Below are 6,000 nucleotides of genomic sequence, written 5' to 3'. Positions count from 1 at the left end.
AATTCCCTTGAAAATAAATCCTTTGGCTCCGAGATGGTGTTTGTTTGATGTTTTTTTTTTTTTTTTCTTTTAAGTTAAGATCCACTAGGATCACTAAACAATCCAATTCAGATGTCCATGAATGCAACAATTTATTCCTATAGCATAAGCAATGCTCTAGTGTCATAGTATTATTGTCAATAAAAATTTTCGAGTGATATCAACAACGACTTTTGATGACATAGAAACTAGGACCTTATGGGTGTAATTTGTCAAAAATTATCAATTGTGTAGATGCTCTTTGCCAATGTTTTTTGACACTTGGATATTTCCATAACCATCAATTCATGCTTAGGTGTTTTTATAAAAATAGAAAAAAATAAATTTGGAGATTTTCTGAGAAATAGGCTTTAGAGAGCCATTTGAATCTTCCAAAACATGACACCTGTTGAAAAGATGAAAGAGGTTTTTGTAAGTCAGCATGTTCTTGAAAAACTCATGTTTTATTTTTTCAAAATTCATCACCACCTTCTCGTAAATTGCTCCCAAAGTTAGTCTTTTATGGAAAAAGCACTAAAAACAATTTTGTCAATTTGGGCAGATTTTCCTTAACCATTTGTCATGAAGCTAGGTGAATTCCAATGGTTCTAGAAGCATGTTGGGTCATCTAGGAACACAATCTCGGTTCCTAACTTTCCATGTGAATGCCAAAAATATCGAAACTAAAGGCACTACCAAATCATAAGGCAACACTCACTCTAGAAAAACTGTCAAATTAATGAGGGTTCAAGGAAAAACTTGTATGTCCTAATAGATCCCTCAATATCTGGTGCCCGCATATGAAGTATTGTTTATGCACAACAGTGGTGAATTAAATCTAGAAGGCCAATTCGATAGCTAATGAATTAAATCTAGATGGAATTCATGTTTGTGAGATAGCTAATATGAAGATATTGTAATTCTCTATTCTGAATAAGAGAAGATGGCATATGCTATAGATAGTATGACAACAGTTGCCACTCTACCTCATTGGGTAACATTGGAAAGAAGAGGAAGTTGAGTGCAGTATCTGACAAAAATGCTAGGAAATTGTCTTCTCTTGTTACTTTTTCAGCCATCTCCTCTAATCGTTTAAGTAGAAGGCAGACCGCGAGATTACATAGCAGAGAGAAGGTAGTCAATCCAAGATTTATGGCAAAGGAGTTGTAATTCAACCGAGATTGGTCAGTGACGAAAAAATTGTAGGTCAGAGAAAACAAATTGCATCTAAAGGAAGATATTTTCACATAAAACTTTATTGTGGTAGATCTTTCCTTGTCCATATACCTTTGAGGTTAATGTGTGGTTTGTATGTAGGTTTGGTATAACATATATTCCAGCATTTTTTTGTGCACCTACTGAAAATATTTTCAAATTATCTTGTAGGCAGGTGTCAACAAGCTTGTTGATATTTTCAGAATCACCATTGGGCCGAAGGGCAGAAATGTTGTTTTGGAGAGAAAGTATGGTTCTCTGAAGATTGTCAATGATGGTATGACAATAGCTAAGGAGGTAAATTATAGATGTGGGTTGTAAATTTTTTATGTTCCATATTAGTTTTCCTTGCCTAAATGTCTTACTGTCTTAGACCTGGAAGGAAAAATTCTCATAGGTCATAGAAAACATATTTATCTTTTGAGGATGTACCTAGTCTATGGAGTAGCCATAGTAAAGTAATGAATGACACTTTAAATAGTTGAAAAAAATACTTGCGTGCCAGATATTGATGAGTCAAGTTAAATTTTTATTTCTTGTCTAGTTAATCCAGTCTAGTTAATGCTTTTCAATGCTGCACCTTGCTTCTGACAGGTTGAATTGGATGACCTAGTTGAAAATATTGGGGCCAAGTTGGTAAGACATGCTGTAGCAAAGACAAATGATTTAGTAGGTGTTATAGCTACCACATCTGTTGTACTTGTGCAAGGTTTAATAGCTTAAGGTATAAAGGTAATTTATTTGTCCCTATTACTGGCTTAAGTATTTATTCATTTTTATTGGCCCTTTTGGTGGTTGTTGTTTAGTTATTTATTTTGTGAATTTTCAAGGCTTCACGAGGATCAAGATAGTATTTGAGTGGAAAAATAGCCTAGTTGAAGATGAAATTATGATTGTGTTATCAATTGGTATGACCTAGTTAGGAAAAACCCAATAGATAAATCTAGCTTGTATTTTTAAAGATTTGTGGATAAGAATCTGAATCATAAGCCTGTTCAGTTTGTTGCAGCTGGAGAAAATCCTATTCAAATTACAAGGGGAATTGACAAGATAGTAAAGGCTCTTGGTTTTGAACTCAAGAATTTTTCAAAGGAGGTAAATGCACACATTTGAGCTGGTTTTAGTCTATGGTTGAGGTGCACTTTCATTAGGGGAATAGTTGATTTAAAACTGTCAGCTAGAGTTTCTTGAAGACTACATGGTAGAATTTTTAGGAGTTACTTGTCAAACATTTGGGAAAAATATTATCTATAAGGGAGTACACATGTTGAAACTTAACACCCTGTAATTGGCATTATTCTCCAGGTTGAAGATAGTGAATTAACTGATGTTGCTCTAGTAAGTGTTGGTAATAACTATGAAATAGGAAACATGATAGTAGAGGCGAGTAAAGTTGGAAGGAAAGGTGTTGTGACACTTGAAGAGGGCAAAAGTACATAAAAAAATTTGTATGTTGTAGAGGGAATGTAATTTGATCATGGATATATTTCCTCATACTTTGTGACAGACAGTGAGAAGATGTCCATAGAGTATGAAAATTGCAAGGTAATTGATGTGAATGAAATATTCTTGCTCTTTTTGGTTGTGCTACTACTTGTTATTGCTCCTTGTAATGAAAAGAGAATGGATAGAAATCATGTGTAACATTTTTAGAATAAAATCTCATCTTAGTTGCAGAATTATTTCCCAATTACCTCCATCTATCATATATTCATGGCACATCCTTCTGGTTCAATAGAGGTTGGTGCTAGTTTTGTATGGAATTTTAAATTTTGTGCCTTATGAACCTTCTATTATTTTTGGAATCTGTATAATATTTGATTTAGAATATTGATCTAGTAATTAGAAAGAAATATGACCACTACTAAGCATGTGAAGAGGGTTGATAAATTTCTATTTATTTTCACTTGCATTTTGAAATTCAGTGATCAGTAAATGAACTTGCATCTTTACATTTTCTTATAATTTGCAGCTATTATTGGTTGAAAAAAAGATCACAACTTCAAGAGACTTGATTATAATATTAGAAGAGGCCATTCGTGGGGGGTATCCAATCTTGATCATTGCCGAGGACATTGAACAAGAAGCCTTGGATACTCTTGTCATGAACAAACTTTGTGGTGCATTGAATGTTGGTGCTTTGAAAGCTCCTGGATTCAGAGAGTGGAAAAGGGGACACAATTTTCCTTTAGAAATTTCATCACTCTCGTAAATTTGTACTACTGTGAAATTGGTTGAGGTAACATCTTTCACAATATAACAATATTCGACACTTCCCATTTTGACATTGCTATATTCACTGGAGTTATTTTTCAAGTTTAGCTACATTAAGGACTTACATGCACTAAGAGATTAAGTACAAATTTCGGTGTGTATATAAGCAGTGCTATATCATTTTTCGTGGAAACAATCTTTATTTGGTAATGGATTTGCTCTACAAGTTCAACTTTTCATGTTAATAGGATAAATTCTCATTGAGTGAGATGTATTGAGAATAAAATCTTTCCACCATGTCTTGGTCACAAGTTTCTAATATCTTATGTAGATATTGTTTTGTTTATTCTTTCTCTGTGTAGGCACTGTTATCAGGGATGAAGTTGGATTTTCCCTTGGAGAAAGTTGGAAGTAAGGTTCTAGGTACTGCTGCCAAGGTGGTACTTACCAAGGATTCAACAACAATAGTTGGTGATGGGAGCACTCAGGAAGGTGTTAATAAAAGAGTGTCTCAAATTAGAGGCTTGATAGAGGTGTGTTATTTCTCTATAACTTAAATAGGTTTCTTTATGCAAATCGAGGCTTGAAATTATTGTCTTGTTTTCTCTATATAGCCACCATATATAGTAAAGTGGTCATCACCCTGTGGGGAGGGATCTCCTCATTAATATCATTCATGATGATGGTATTAATCTCAAATTTTATTTGTGAGTTGTCAAGATAGGAGTGTAGAAAGAAACAATTTTGATGCATGGTTTATAATTTGAATATATGTGCCTCTGAAGGAACATGCAACAATAATTATAGACATTAAATTTAAATAACTTAAGGTTTCTTTAATATGAGAATATGTTTGGCTTGATATTTAACTTCCCTATCAACCTATTTTATCAAATGTTTTCACCAATGATATCATTCTCATTTTCTTTGCAGGTTGCAGAACAAGACTATGAAAAAGAAGATTTGAATGAAAGAATTACCAAGATTTTTGGTGGAGTTGTTTTTATCTAGGTAAAAAATGGCATGCTGAATTCTTGGTAGCTATTTGTAACAATTCACTGTTATTAGCATTATAGCAATCTGAATCTAGTTGATGGATGTTGGTGACTGCATTTCAATGTATATTTGTCTAAAGTAATAATCGAGTGTATATGATAGTGTAAATGGAAGGAAGGATGCTATATTTATCTAGATTCATTTATCTGGGCATCTCTAGATGGAAATGCAACCTTTATTTATCTAGATATGCCTATGACAAGATGCAATAGCCCTAATTGGACAACACTAAAACTAGCTCAATTCAGAGTTTAACTGCCATGACCAATTCCTTCATTTTCCCATAGCAGCTATGCTGCAATAGTGTCACATGGAGCCAGGGTTAATTTGCACATGGACATCTCTCTTTTGAAAATGAAGGAAATGTGCTAGGCTCTCATCTAATATATGTTGCTAAGATATAATAAACTTATGGTGTATGAGTTATCATCATTCTTAGTCCTTAGTTGTAGTAAATGTATTGTCTTTGTGTTCATGGCTGAAATAAATAGTTCTCCATTGAGTTTCTATTAGCATCATCTAGAAACTCTTTATTGATTGATGCTCTATGAAATGCATCAGCTCTGAGTTACTCATCATCCACTTTCTTGCTAAGATAGAGATCAACTGCCACAGTTCTGGAGCTATTGCATTTCCTTAAGGAGTTTCTAATTTTGTTTCTATACGACTCTTAAGAATTCCTCTCTCCTTACCTGGAGTGTTCTTAAGTGTTCTTGGGTGGATTTCTACTTACTGGAGTCGTTTCCCTCTCCCTTGAGCATTATTTTCATTTGCTGGGGCAACTTTGAGCTCGATATTGGTTGTCTAAGAGGCCATAGGTACTAGAAAAGGCCATACATAACTATAGGAGATCATTGGCTTTCCAATTTCCCTTCATTCCCATAAATCCATCGAATACATGGGTGCTGAAATCTACAAGGTAGAGCATTCTTGATGTGTATTTATGGTAGAATGTATTTATATTATAATCTTGTTAAATTGAGATCCATTACTTGAGTGATTCAAATTATAGGTTGTTCCATTGGTATTGGGAATCATTACATGAGAACCCATTAACTATAATTATTCACCAATAATATCCAGAGGTTTTTCTATACTAGAATGATGATTGTCCAGTATGATGTATAATGAGGATAAGGTTGAAGAAATGAATGAGGAGAAATCTCATTTAGGGGGAAGTGTGGATGAAGGTTGTATTGTAGAAAAAGAAAATACAACAGTATGGAGTCATGGACAAATATGGACAAATTTTGATGAAGAACAGGCTGCCATTTTTTGTATAAAACCTCTGTCATTAAGTTTTATTAATAGTCAGAGGAAGTTTTTATGTCAAACAAAAATATTAAAATCCCCACTTTCCAATGTATTCAATCCTTCTTGAATTGGATATGTCAATCAAAAGTTTTGAATTCATACATGATATGACTCCTTCAAATTTATACGAAATCCTATGAAAGCATTCCTTGTAAAAGCATGTGACCTTTTCTTTTTAATAGA

The 6,000-nt window shown here is 33.6% G+C and overlaps 1 pseudogene; it reads left to right on the top strand.

Moving 5' to 3' along the window:
* Window positions 1-1,170: 1,170 nt before the first annotated feature.
* LOC149230500 (ruBisCO large subunit-binding protein subunit beta, chloroplastic-like) lies at window positions 1,171-4,458 on the top strand (annotated as a pseudogene).
* Window positions 4,459-6,000: the final 1,542 nt, after the last annotated feature.

The sequence above is a fragment of the Pinus tabuliformis genome, chromosome J, assembly GCF_031772625.1.
Source record: "Pinus tabuliformis cultivar Carrire ecotype Pingquan chromosome J, CPIR1, whole genome shotgun sequence".
In the NCBI taxonomy this organism is placed as follows: Eukaryota; Viridiplantae; Streptophyta; class Pinopsida; order Pinales; family Pinaceae; genus Pinus; species Pinus tabuliformis.
Note: the sequence above shows the minus strand (reverse complement) of the source record. Positions and strands in the feature narration are given on the sequence as shown.